This window comes from Pseudophryne corroboree, chromosome 5 (assembly GCF_028390025.1).
Source record: "Pseudophryne corroboree isolate aPseCor3 chromosome 5, aPseCor3.hap2, whole genome shotgun sequence".
NCBI lineage: Eukaryota > Metazoa > Chordata > Amphibia > Anura > Myobatrachidae > Pseudophryne > Pseudophryne corroboree.
The window spans coordinates 786,886,866-786,901,885 of record NC_086448.1 but is presented as its reverse complement, the minus strand read 5'-3'; the positions used below and the strand labels follow the sequence as shown (position 1 = coordinate 786,901,885).

Sequence of the window (15,020 nt, the reverse complement as noted above, 5' to 3'; positions counted from 1 at the left end):
TCAGTTATATTTCATACTGTTAACTGGGTATAGTATCACGAGTTATACGGTGTGATTGGTGTGGCTGGTATGAGTCTTACCCGGGATTCAAAATCCTTCCTTATTGTGTCATCTCTTCCGGGCACAGTATCCTAACTGAGGTCTGGAGGAGGGTCATAGTGGGAGGAGCCAGTGCACACCAGGTAGTCCTAAAGCTTTCTTTAGTTGTGCCCAGTCTCCTGCGGAGCCGCTATTCCCCATGGTCCTTACGGAGTCCCAGCATCCACTACGGACTATGAGAAATAGATTTACCGGTGAGTAAAATCTTATTTTTTTTAGGAGGGGGGGTGGGGTGGGGGGCGGTTTTTTGTTACTTTTCTGCCACAAACAAGCCTCCTTAGTGTACCGCGTCGCTCTCCATGCTTTGGGCACTATTCCCAGTCGTAGCCCACGTGGATGGTAAAGTATGATAAAGTTGGAAAAAATTAAGAAAAAAACTTGTCGACCATTGCCACCTTTTGGCCCTGTCGACCATTAGTGGTTGACCTGTTGACTATAGACCTTTTTAGTGTAGATCTGGTGGAGAAGTCTTTGCTTTGAGTGCAAATGTAAAGACCTCTGCATAAGGCTGACCATGCGAAATGCATCCAGTTCTCCGGTCCACCGCTACTTTACATAGTCTGACCTGTTCTAGCAAGGCAGACGTTTACTGGAATTGAACTCTTACAATGGTAGGAAAAGGTATTGGGAATAAGAGGAATTCAGGGAATAAGTAAATGTTCACCTCTACCGCATCCTGTCAGTATAGAGGCCTCTATAGCGTTTCTTTGAAGACGTTTAACTTTCAGTTGTATTCCATTGCATAGTTTAGGCGGCTTCAAGTTTCTCATCAGTAATATTGGCACACCAACTTTCAAGGTTATAATTATAGATTATAGAATTATAAACTCTCATCTACCCTGGAAAACTCTCCAGTATATAATTAATTGTTTGGTCTTGGGTGCAAGGATCACACGTTCCCATAACCATGAGTCTTCTTGAGTGTCAGTTGTCTCGATATGTCCATAAACTTCTTCATTGAGTTATTCCCAAGTAGGTGATAACTTGGCAGAGTGACGCTGAGAGAATTATTTTGCCGTTTATTTCAGGTATCTTCCCCTTGCCGACGTTCAATAGAATTTCATAAAATGATCGGTCGCTTGCATCACCGCCCAGTCTGACTCTCATATTAGTACTTAGCGACAACATTTTTACGTTGTGCCACATACTTTAGCGCTTCACACATGCACTCACCTCGTCCGCTCCGTGATCACTGGCAGCATCTGTCTGACGTCTCCTGAGAAAATGAATGTGAATCCGTCCATTAATCTGCCACCATGTCCTAGATTTTGTAGAGTTCAATAAGGATCTTCTATGTATGCCATTGTACACTCAGTCCATACAATAAAAACCGAGTCACGGATAACTTTTGCCCTGTCACTGTTTTTAAAAATGGTGCATTCTGGAAGTGCAGTATATTCTAAATCAGTGGGGATTTTAAACATGCGGATGTGTCCCCTTACATCCTTGCTGCAGTCACGCTAAACAGCCTTTGAAGTCACACCATGCCGTGGCCGGGCTCTGTAGCGCTGAGTATCTATTTTTGTGGTGGTTTTCCACGAACATGCGTCAGCTGCAAAGTAATGCAATAGGACGCACAAGCAGATTCTGCAGATTAAAATGATATGCAGTATGCCTGTATTCTGTGTGTAATTGCAGCTCCATCTGCATCCGAAATGCCACGCTACAGTGTGTTCCAGGAAAACACTGTAGCATAGCATTTTGTATGCATATACAGTCGCACACAGAATATAGGCATGCTGCAGAAGCTGCTCGTGCGCCCTATTACATTACTTTGCGTCTAAGACGCATTTTTGCAGAAATAAAAAACTCGGAGCCACCGAGTCACATGTCACTCACGCGTTATGCGACTTGTAGCACACAGAACAAAGATGTAAGAGGACACATCTGTAGAATGAGCAGTTTTGATAGCAGTGTAGCAGCCAGTGCCACATCTAAAGCAATCTCACCATCGCGTCTCGTTACTGACAGTACCAGTCTGATGAAACAGGTCTTCCCTGTCCTTCCTGCCCCACCTATCTCTTGCATTGATGCATTTGTTATTGCTCAACTTTAATATGTCAGATCGAGATGAAACAAAGTCCAGGTTATTTATGAGTTTGAGGATGCCGTTTTCATGAAAATATATACAGTACTGAAGTATTTGAGCCAACTTTGAACAAACTGACAGACACAACGTTCTTACAATATTATTATAGATGTATATTGTCTGTGTTTCACATTGTAGAGAATTTAGTTTTGTGATTTTGAATGCTTTAACCCACAATTTATATTATAAATAGAATAGAATATACGGTACACTTTCCGACTGGGCTGCTGTAGTGGGAGTGACATATTACTTTACTGTGTTTTTTTATGTTAGATGATCAGATCAATAAGCAAGGCTACTCTAGATGCTGTGTGTTGCAAGATGCGTAGAAGGGACAATGTATCCGTTAAAATTGACTGTAAGGGGGGCGTGGCCTGGCTGCTGTGGAGAGTAGCTGTGCATCTCCTCAGCTCCTGCAAGCACAGCTAATAAAAGCACTTTTTCACACTCCTAGCCGGTTCCTGTCGGCCCCAGGCGCCCCTAGGTGGCCACATCTATCCTGCTGCTGCTGTTTGGGGGAACCCGCGGAGTCGGGGAGCACTTTTAAGTGCTCCTGCGGATTGCGGCCTTCCCCCCCCAAGGTGAAGCCGGGGCCTTGAGTTGAGAGACGGCCCGGACTGGCCGCTGGAGAGAAGAGCCCTGCCGTGGATGGTTCCTCCTCAGCATATCGCCGCCCTGTTTGGACCCTCCGAGATCCCCCCGGTGGACGGAGAATCGTGCCCCGCTAAGTGGGTGAGTCTGCTCAGTGATCGGAGCTTCCCTGCTAGCCGCCGCGCCCGCTGTCCCCCGGAGCTGCGGAGGCCGCCGTGCCGTCAGACGCGACCTCCCTCCCCCGCCTCTTCCATCCGCCTGATAGCCTGGGACGCAGTGAGCCCGCTATCCTCCCGCTCCCCTCTGCAGCGGGGACGGGAGGCCTACTGACGGCTTTACACCCGGGCCGACGCACAGTTCCGGAGCCGCGGGGAGGAAGCACACACCTCTCCCCTGCCCCCCTGGAGCTCTCCATCGGGGAGGGCCAGCTGGAGGGGCTTCTCCTGCCGGTGCTCACTGCTACGGGTACCTGGCTTGGCTGGGGCCGCCGGGGATTGGTGGGGCTTAGTGAAGCCCGGTGGCCATCTTGGAGGGGACCCTCTGCCGACACTGGGATACAGGGGCGCACGGAGGGGGCTGTGGGTCCGCAGCAGAACAACTAGGCGCCACAATACCATCAAGGGATTAGTGAGCGGCTACTGCCATAAGTCCTCAGTGGCACTCTCCCACCACATTATAATACGGTCCAGCCTCTGCTTCCCCCCCGTCCCAGGACGTAACTGCTGGTCCCTACCTCTGCGCGCACCGACCCCTTAAACAGGTCTGATTGCTCCCGGGGGACTGCGGAGCCACCGGTGGCCCCGGACATCACACTCCGGGTGCTGGAGTCCTCGTCCTGCTCCACCCTGACCCCGGTGACTCCGACTCTTGTCCCCGGCGGGACTCCACTGTCACCTGACCTGCATTGAAGACCCCACTGCCTGGTCTGCTCCATTACTCAGGACTCACACCCCCCGGTCCGCAACGACGGAGGGGTCCCTACTACCTTGGACGCGGAATCCTTATTGCAGACATTCCCGCCTTGCCAGTCCCCGGCGCTATGACCGCCTGAAAGTGAGGAGCGCGGTGCCCCCCCCCTTTTTTTTCTTTTTTTTTTTTTCTTGTTTCGCATCTGACTCCCTATCTCCCCTGACGGATCACATTTCATAGTATAATATCCCACACTGGTACGATCCACATGCAGAAATCTTCGTCCAAGACTCCTAAACAAGGGGGTGCTGATATCTCTCAACACTTTACCAGGGGCACCAAGAATACCCAACCTAGGGGTCTCCCCTCCCCCCTTCACGATTCTATGGATAACTCCGTCACTCCGCCTTCCGCTCCGTCCACTAAAGATTATATCTTAGCTCTCCGCTCCCTTATTTCGGACTTTAAGGACTCCTTGGAGTCCAAACTTGACAAGGCGGTGGCCTCCATCAAAACGGACATCTCTTCCCTTGCTTCCAGAGCCTCAAAAATGGAATCCCGTCAGGACCATTTCCAAAAAGCTCTAAATGATACGGGGCGCGATCTGGACCACATTGCCTCAGAACTGTCAGAGCTTCGCACTAAAAACGAGGACTGTGAGAACCGCGAACGCAAATCCAATATACGCATTCGCAACATCCCGGAATCCGTCAGTATGGATGACCTCGAACCTCATCTCCACGACCTCTTCTCCTTCCTGATCCCGGACCTGGGGGCTATACAGATCCCTCTAGAGAGGGCTCACCGTGCCCTTCGTTCTAAGCCTAGGGATGGCGAACCTCCTCGCGATGTGGTCCTCCGCTTCCTCAAGTTTAAGGATAAGGAAAGGGTCCTCAACTCCACCCGTGGAAAGCCTTATGTACTCTACAATTCTTCTAAACTACAGTTCTTCCAAGATCTGGCCCCTATGACCTTAGCTAAACGGAGAGAACTCCGTTATCTCACAAAGGCACTACGGGACCGGAACATCCGATACCGATGGGGCTTCCCCTTCAAGCTAATCGTCGACCTCCAGGGAAAGACGGTCATCATCAGAGATCCCCGTGAGGGCAGGGGCCTGCTCTCACATATAGAGGAGGCTGGCCCCCCCGCTGGAGCAGGCCACTCAAATTAAAATTGGAAGATGCGTTAGGCTGGTTGTTATCCAACGAGCCCTTGTTCCTATCCGTCGATAACTACGTCAGCCCTTGAATAGTCTACATCAATATGCATACTTCCCCCCTCAGACATCTGTATAACTTTTCATTGACTGTTTGTTGTTGGGGGATCACACCCCTTGTTATACTGTTACACTGTTATACGATGATATGACTGCAAGGATTTCAATGTTGTGTTCACCCCTACCCCTACCCCATGATGCCTTTTGTTCTTTTTCTGGAATTACCTCGAGGTCACTCCTTGAAGCAGTTCAAACTCACTAGACCCCATATGTTTATAGTAGCCTGGGTGGCCAATCTCTGGTTCTTGGCAACCGCCCCTGGCCCCTCATGCTACTTTCAATTGAGGTTAGATTCTACCGCTCCCCTACGCCCCATTTTGCCTCCTATTGTTAGTTCGTACTCAGCTCAGGGACTTAATGGGGTATATGCAATTCACGGCGAATCGCGGCAATTTTTCGCCGTTTTTTTTTTTTTCAACTCAATTCGCCAGCTGAATTCTGGCAGGTGGCTGCCGGAATTCACCATATTCAATGAAAAACGGATTCGCCAGAACCGCGGGCGAAAATCGGCCGATTTGGCGGATTTTGCCGCGATTTTAAAAAACGGGAAAAAACGGGAGAAACCCGGAAAAAAAATGGCGTGGGGTCCCCCCTCCAAAGCATAACCAGCCTCGGGCTCTTCGAGCTGGTCCTGGTTCTAAAAATGCGGGGAAAAATTGGGCAGGGATCCCCCGTATTTTTAAAACCAGCACCGGGCTCTGCGCCTGGTGCTGGTGCCAAAAATACGGGGGACAAAAAGAGTAGGGGTCCCCCGTATTTTTAACACCAGCATCGGGCTCCACTAGCTGGACAGATAATGCCACAGCCGGGGGTCACTTTTATACAGTGCCCTGCGGCCGTGGCATCAAATATCCAACTAGTCACCCCTGGCCGGGGTACCCTGGGGGAGTGGGGACCCCTTCAATCAAGGGGTCCCCCCCCCCAGCCACCCAAGGGCCAGGGGTGAAGCCCGAGGCTGTCCCCCCCCCATCCAATGGGCTGCGGATGGGGGGGCTGATAGCCTTTTGTGATAATGAAAAGAATATTGTTTTTTCCAGCAGTACTACAAGTCCCAGCAAGCCTCCCCCGCAAGCTGGTACTTGGAGAACCACAAGTACCAGCATGCGGGAGAAAAACGGGCCCGCTGGTACCTGTAGTACTACTGGAAAAAAAATACCCAAATAAAAACAGTACACAGACACCTTCATAGTAAAACTTTATTACACACTACCGACACACACATACTTACCTATGTTGACACGCCGACTGCCACGGTCTCCGACGATCCGAGGGTACCTGTGAAAAAATTATACTCACCTTCCAGCGTCCAGAGATACATCCACGTCCAGAGTATAATCCACGTACTTGTTAAAAAAACAAACCGCAAATACCCGCTCCATACCGGACTGAAAGGGGTCCCATGCTTTCACATCAGACCCCTTTCTCCCGAATGCCGGGACATCACGTGACTCCTGTCACTGAAGTCCCTTCAGCCAATCAGGAAGCGCTACTTCCGTGGCGCTCACCTGATTGGCTGTGCGCTGTCTTTGCTGTGACAGCGCATCGCAAAGCCGCTCCATTAGTTTCAATGGTGGGAACTTAGCGGCTAGCGGTGGGGTTACCCGCGGTCAGCCACTGACCGGCGGGTGACCTCATCGCTAGCCGCCAAGTTCCCACCATTGAATATAATGGACGGGGCTGTGCGATGCGCTGTCTGAGTTCAGACAGCGCACAGCCAATCAGGTGAGCGCAACGAAGTTGCGCTTCCTGATTGGCTTTAGAGACCTTTGTGTGACAGCTGTCACTGACAGGTCTCATTCGTGGAAAGGGGTCTCATGTGTCAGCATGGGACCCCTTTCAGTCCGGTGGCCCGTGTGTTCGTTTTATTTTTTTGCCAAGTACGTGGATGTATCTCTGGACCATGGCTGAGGTGAGTATATTGATCTTTTATTTTCAGGTATCCGTGGATTCTACATGGAGAAGAGGACCGATGTCGGCGTGTGAACTTAGGTAAGTATGTGTGTGTCGACGTATGAAATAAAGTTTTACTGTCACGGTGTGTGTGTCCTGTTTTTATTTGGGTATTTTTTTTCCAGTAGTACTACAGGTACCAGCGGGCCCGTTTTTCTCCCGCATGCTGGTACTTGTGGTTCTCCAAGTACCAGCTTGCGGGGGAGGCTTGCTGGGACTTGTAGTACTACTGGAAAAAACAATATCTTTTTATTATCGCAAAAGGCTATCAGCCCCCCCATCCGCAGCCCATTGGATGGGGGGGGACAGCCTCGGGCTTCACCCCTGGCCCTTGGGTGGCTGGGGGGGGGGACCCCTTGATTGAAGGGGTCCCCACTCCCCCAGGGTACCCCGGCCAGGGGTGACTAGTTGGATATTTAATGCCACGGCCGCAGGGCGCTGTATAAAAGTGACCCCCGGCTGTGGCATTATCTGTCCAGCTAGTGGAGCCCGATGCTGGTGTGAAAAATACGGGGGACCCCTGCTCGTTTTGTCCCCCGTATTTTTTGCACCAGCACCAGGCGCAGAGCCCGATGCTGGTTTTAAAAATACGGGGGATCCCCTGTCAATTTATCCCCCGCATTTTTAGAACCAGGACCAGCTCGAAGAGCCCGAGGCTGGTTATGCTTTGGAGGGGGGACCCACGCCATTTTTTTTAAGGATTTTTCCGTTCCAGCAATAAAAAAAAAAAAATAATATTTTAAAAAATATATAAATAATATTTGTGCCTCCAAAAAAAAAAAAAAAAGTACCTAATCCCTTCTAATATAAATAGATCTGCTATTCCCAAAAAAAAAAAAACACAAAAAAAAACATGTTTAAATTTTTTTTATTTGTTTTCACCCTCCAAAGTGTGGCGGATTGAAAATGACGAATTTGCTGTCTAAAAGCACTGCTGTCGAATTTCCAAACTTGAATTGAATATGCTTTGGTCGAATTGCAGCACTTGTATCATTGCAGAAAAGTCGAATTTGCAAAAATTCGAATTTCAAAAAGTCGAATTTTGAAAGTCCGTTTTTTGGTCGGAAAGCACTGAATTGCATAGGCGAATTTTTTTTTTGGTCGAAAATGACCCGAAATTCGACAATTTCGTGAATTCGACCGCAATTGCATATACCCCAATATCTCTCTCTTAGTTGCTCACGGTTATAATGACAGCACCATGCATTATTAGGTCTCTTTTCTCCTGCAGTCCCAACGTTTTCACGTTTTCAAGTTTTATCTGTTATGGTTTCTGGTGCGGTCCACGGGCACAGGGGTCTCACATATTTAACCAGCTTCACCGCTGGCTCCCTCCTAGACTTCACAAGTTGCACTGTGGGCCCCCTGTGCTGGTCGATCCTGCAGGTTAAGACAAGTGTGTATAGATGTATGCCGTAAAATTTCTGGTATCTCCAGACAATAAGTATTCAATGTATTTTCAGGTGCTGATTGTCTCTCTCCTCCTCCCGTACACCCTCGCCCCCCCCCTTTTTTTTTTTGTCCTCCCTCCCCCTCCCCCCTCGTCTCTCTCCCCCTACTCCCCCTCACCCAGGGGACACCGCACCACCTCGTGTCTCTTACACTCTAGTGCACATTTTGTTTGTCGCCTTACCCCCTCTCTTCTCGGATTGTGCGTATATTCTCTGTTCTCCTCCTTACGTGTGATATTTCTCTACTCATTTAGATCTCCACCACCCCCCAATTTTATTTATACTTTTTTTTACTCCTTTTTGGCGACACGGAACCTTGGTTCCCTCGCCTCTCCGGACCACTAAGTCCTAACTACAGGAGTACCAATCTCCTCTGTATTGAGTACTCTTACTTTTTTTTTTTTTTTTTTCTTCTTTCCTACCCGTCTATAATTTTTTCTCTTGGGTCTTTTGGTTTTTTTTCTTCCCACCTCCTCCTTTTCTCCCTCTCTCCTCTTTTTCTTTCTCTTCCCCTTTTTTATTCTTTTTCCTAAACTCTCCCGAGCGAGCGAGTCGGCCTCCTACTGATCTACCTTTTCATTACCTCCCCAAACTCTCCCTGCTTCCAGCACCATGCCCTTCACCATTGCCTCTATGAATGTCCGGGGCCTTAACACGCCCCATAAACGCTCTCATTTGTTCCGTACAATCAGCACCCTACGCGCAGATATAGTTCTGCTTCAAGAAACACATTTTAAGCGTAATGGCCACCCCAATCTATCTTCCAGACGATTTTCCACTGTGTTGTACTCCTCAAGTGAATCTAAGCACAACGGAGTCGCTATCCTGATAAGCAATAAACTTCCCTTCACCCAAAGCTCGGTTCATGTTGACACAGAGGGGAGGTATATCATTCTGGTTGGCAGGCTGGGACACCTGGACGTAACTATAGCCAACCTATACGCACCCAACACGGGCCAACAATGTTTTTTAAGATCATTTTTCAAAGCCCTCCAGAAACACAGAGCGGGCTATGTATTCCTGGGAGGGGACTTCAACGCAGTTCTAGACCCTCTGCTAGATAAATCCGCTCCCCAGAAGCACCCCCGCACCTGTCACATATCCGACACCTTCTCCAAACTTATTAAAGAGGCATCTCTCTTCGACACTTGGCGTGCTCTTAACCCATCCTCCAAGGACTATACTTTTTTTTTCCTGCCCCCATCAATCTTATTCCAGACTAGATTATCTCTTCTGCAGCCCCCCGGCCTCTAACCACATTCTGTCCTCTTCGATTATCCCCAATGTCTGGTCGGACCACTCCTCCATCGCGTCCGCATTTGATCTGTTAGACGCCCCAACTTCCCGCCCTTCTTGGCGCCTAAACGAAACACTTCTTAAAATCCCCTCCTTCAAATCCAAGATGGCCGGGCTGCTCAGGGAATATTTTTCTTTTAGCAATCCTGAATCAGGATGTTCCCCATTAGTCTGGGAAGCCCACAAAGCTGTCCTCAGAGGCCATGTAATCAGCTATGCATCTCATCGCAATAGGGAACATAAGACATTACTCAAGGATCTCACTGACCAGGTCCAAAACCTAGACTCTCTTCATAAGCGCAGTCCCACGGACTCGAACTACAAACAGCTTATAGCAGCCAGGGCAGCCCTCAATGCACTAATCAAGGAAAGATAGATAAATCCCTCCGTTGGCTGAACCAGCGATTTTATGAGAAAAGCAACAAGGCTGACGCCCTCTTGGCAAATAGGTTAAAAGCACGAAAAGCCCTCTCCTCCATAGTCTCACTTAAGGACTCTAATGGCAACAACCACTATAAACCCTCAGACATTAACTCTATTTTTAAAGATTATTACGCCCGTTTATATAACTCCCTCGGCAGTTCGTCTTCCCTACCTGACTCAAATATGCGAATTTCCGATTTCCTGACCTCATGCTCTCTCCCACAGTTGGATGCTCCCTCAACCACTGCACTATGTAAGCCTATATCCGACGAGGAAGTATCGGCTGCTCTTAAACTTCAGAAACCCTCTAAGGCCCCGGGACCGGACGGCCTACCCTTCGCGTACTATAAAACATTCGATTGTGATCTAGTCCCCCACTTGACGTCTACCTTTAATAAAATCCTTAACGGGGAACTATTTTACAGCGAAACTACTAGAGCACTAATCACGGTTATTCCCAAACCTGGTAAGGATCACCAGCAGGTCTCTAATTATCGCCCTATATCCCTTCTCAACACAGACCTGAAACTTTTTGCAAAAATTCTAGCCCTACGCCTGAACCCTCTTCTCCCGTCCCTTATACACCCCGACCAAGTCGGATTTGTCCCTACACGCCAAGCTCTAGACAATACCAGACGCACCATCAACTTGATCCATCATGCTAATTCAGTCAAGCTCCCCTCTCTTCTATTGGCATTAGACGCGGAAAAAGCCTTCAATAGGGTTTCGTGGGCCTTCCTCGATCAAACACTCCGCAGCTTTGGTGTCCGCGGGAAATTTCTCCAAGCAATATCGGCACTTTATCACAACCCCTCCACTTCTGTGCTAACAAATGGAATCCTTTCGGACACCTTCGCCATCACCAATCACTCTCTACGGGGATCTCTCTGGATATAGGGTGAATAACGACAAGTCAGAGGCTCTGCCGCTACACATCCCTCTCAATACCCTAAACCTTCTGAAAGCCAGCTTCCCTTATGCATGGCGTCATACCTCCATTAAATATTTGGGGGTTCAAATCACCAAATCCTACCACTCTCTCTATGACGCCAACTTTCCACCCTTATTCAAGGAAATATCTCAAAACATCTTAGGATGGAAAAAACATTTCATTTCTTGGATCGGCAGGATTAACGCCATTAAGATGAATGTCATTCCCAAGATATTATACCTCTTCCAGACTCTCCCTGTCCCGGTCCCTCCTCGGATTCTATCCTCCCTCCAGACCCAATATGGTAAATTCATATGGAATGACAAGAAGCCACGATTGCGTAGGGAGACCCTCCAGCAGAGCTCTTCATGTGGAGGTCTAGGCCTTCCCTCGCTGTCAAGATACTACCACGCCACGGCACTCAGTCAGCTTGTCGCCTGGCACTCTCCACGGCACACAAGATGATGGGTGGACCTGGAGAGTGATTTGGCTCAGGTCGACTCGGTATCTCACCTTCCATGGCTCCCCCGTCCGCACAGACCTAAAACCATTCAGCCAGTGCCAACATATCCCTAACTCTATCGGTGTGGGACTCGCTAAAATCTAAACTTCCACTCCACACAACTCCCTCTCCCCTAACCCCCATTTGGAACAACCCCTCCTTCTCACCGGGCCGATCCCACCAACTTGCCTCCAAATGGACCAGAGCAGGAGTCTCCCGCTATCATCATCTACTTCACAACAATGTACCGTACTCATTCACAGACCTTCAAACAAAGCACTCTCTCCCGACGTCATATTTCTATCAATACCTTCAAATTCGAAATTTCGTTATGTCCTCAACCAGGAAAACGCCTATCCCTAATATCCCGACTCCGATGGAGCGCCTTTGTATGTATCGCCCCACGGACCGAGGCACTATATCTAATCTGTATCACTCTATTTTGTCTCCAGCTGCGTCACTCCGCATGGCACATGAACTTGCTTGGGATACCGACTTGGGGACACCCCTGGAAGATGACACGTGGGAATCTATCCGACTGAATATCTCTAAATGTTCTATTAGCGTCTCCATTAAGGAGAACTCCTACAAAGTTTACACGCGATGGTATCTGGTCCCCGAGCGCCTACACCAAATATATCCGAACACTTCTAACCTCTGCTGGCGCCAATGTGGTCAAGTAGGCTCGTATTTTCACATCTGGTGGAACTGCCCGAGATTAGCCTCCTTTTGGCTTATGGTCCGTACTCTTATCCAGTCGCTTATTCCGGACTGCCCCCTCTTGTCCCCTGAGACGTTGCTCCTGTGTGCCCCAGCCTGCCAGCTATCCAAACCGGAAAACAAGCTAGCTATGCACATAGCCTGTGCAGCTAAACTCCAGATTGCTAAAGCATGGAAACTCTCCACTCCTCCAACCCGTCCGGAACTCATGAACCGCGTTTGGTTTGTGGCTAAGATGGAATATCTTTCCTCCTTGATGAACAACACAGTGGATAAATTCCACGGCGTATGGACACCTTGGTACACTAAATTCCAGGTACCTCTCCCAGGTCTCTCCTAGATCGTCTTACCCTTTTTTTTTTCCCCACGAGACTCTTCTTCCGACTCGCTCTCCCCCTGTTCGTGACTTGTTTCTGCTTTTCTACCCCCCCTTTTTTTTTTCTCCTTTTTCTCTCTTCCTCTTACTATCTCTCCTCCTTAATTCTTTACTCTACTCTTCCTTCTTCTTCCACATAACCCTCTCGGTAACCTCCTACAAATCCTCTCAAGGATCCCAATGTTTGTCCCTTTGGAATATTCTATACTATTTCCTAATCTTGTTCTTAACTCTCGACTGTTTTTGGATTTGTCTAAAATAAAAAATAAAACAAATAATATAAAATAATAAAGTAAATATAATAGAACAGATAACATGTGGACACACTCTTGCACTCAATCTGCTATGTATACTAGTTTTGTTATGCTTCAAAAGTGCCCATTGCTTTCATATGTCATTGTATTCTTCTTGTCAATAAACTTTTGTGATTTAAAATTGACTGTAAGTTTTCCCTCTGACAATAAGGCGCACTGCAGATTTTACGAAGGTCAATGTAAAGCTCTTTTCACAAATCATTTGTCTCAGTGACCCTGATAAACCTGATATAGTGAGAAGGCTGAGCATGGAGGTGTAAGCACTGGCAGATAATCAGCATTAAATGAATGTACTTCTGAGTGATCTGTCAGATGAGAATCTTCTGTGTCTCAGGGGCAGATGTATTAACCTGGAGAAGGCATAAGGAAGTGATAAACCAGTGATATGTGCAAGGTGATAAACGCACCAGCCAATCACCTCCTAACTGTTAATTTACATATTGGAGCTGATTGGCTGGTGCGTTTATCACCTTGCACTTATCACTGGTTTATCACTTCCTTATGCCTTCTCCAGGTTAATACATCTGCCCCTCAGTCCTATGTGTGGAATCTGCATGCTGCTAATCTAAACAGACGCCGCGGCCGTAGAGTCAGGTGAATATTCTCCGGTTTACCCGCATGCTATCCTCGATCACGCACGCACGCACGCACACACACACACACACTTGTATTTAATCAGATGCTGCTTCGGGAAACCGATACATTCCTGTATACTGGGCCTTGTGAAAACATTGTATTATACTGTAAAGGGGGGTACCCACTAGGTGATTTCTGCCTAAAAAATAAACGATAACGACATTTATGTTATCGTCTATTTATAGCCTGAAATCGTCCGGTGTGTATGGAGGTGATATTGGTGAACGATGCACGGTCCCGCACGTTACTCGGCGTTCGCCAATATTGAGCTGACATGCAGCTCAACCCGTCACTGTCGGGCTGAGCTGCATGTTTTGGAATGCCGGCGGTGACGTCACTGTGTACTCACTATATCGTTGAACGCTATATCGTTCACCAGTATAGTCGTCCACCGCCGGCATTAAAACATCGAGTAGTGTGTACCAGCCTTAAGCTGTTAGCTAAGGAATTAATGTTTTCTGGGTGTTCATTATCATATTATGGCCATCCTCCATTACACCACAAATATACATAATAAAGATGATTGTGCATAGCCACACCCACTATTTTGCATGGTATTTTTTTTCCCCCTGCGTGTTGCAGTGTGCTCACCTGCACAGGTGTTTGTTTTGGGCGTTGGCACCCTGCTCTACATTGGTGTGGGTAAGAACCGTTATGCAGAATGCAGGGGTCGTGTGAGTTATGGTGCACACATATGGTGAGATTTGTGCTAGGTGCGGTTTGAGCCTATGCAATGTGTGCACACGGTGCTATTTAAACTACATCCGATTTTGAATACACTACAGTGTGCTATATGCGATGTAGTACAAAAATACCTGCCTGAGATATGGACTAGACGGGAGTGCACATCGCATCACAAGAGACAATACGCACGGCGCAATTTGAACTAAAAAGATCAAATAGCATGCGAGAATCGCACCGTGTGTGGGCACCATAAGGTTTTTGGGTTTTGTTTGTTTTTGGGTGTTTCTTTGTTGGGTTTGAGACAGCATACCTATAATATACTAAACTATTTCTAATGTATCCCAAGTCTTTCCCCATGCGTCTCCTATGCCACTCCGCATTAAATTGTTTATATGAGCTCCTCATAGTGACTCTATGGGAAGGCAATTGGTTATCGTGTCTGCATAAGATCTTACATGAATGCACATTGGGGGTCATTCCGAGTTGTTCGCAGCCAGCAACTTTTTGCTGCTGCTGCGATCAACTAGTCCACGCCTATGGGGGAGAGTATTTTAGCTTAGCAGGGCTGCGATCGCTTGTGCAGCCCTGCTAAGCTTAAAAAAATTCAAGCAGAATAAGACCAGCCCTGTACCTGCTTACCCTGTGCGACAATCTCTGCCATGCTGGAGCCGGCTTTGACGTCAGCCATCCGTTCTCCTGGACACGCCCGCGTTTTCCTTACCACTCCCCGAAAACGGTCTCCAACGGTCCGAATCCGCCCAGGTACGCCT

At 48.1% G+C, this 15,020-nt stretch overlaps 1 protein-coding gene across 3 annotated transcripts in view; it reads left to right on the top strand.

The window, feature by feature from the left end:
- TMEM65 (transmembrane protein 65) overlaps positions 1-15,020 on the top strand; it is a 159,021-nt gene that overhangs the window by 131,159 nt on the left and 12,842 nt on the right. The window lies entirely within an intron of this gene.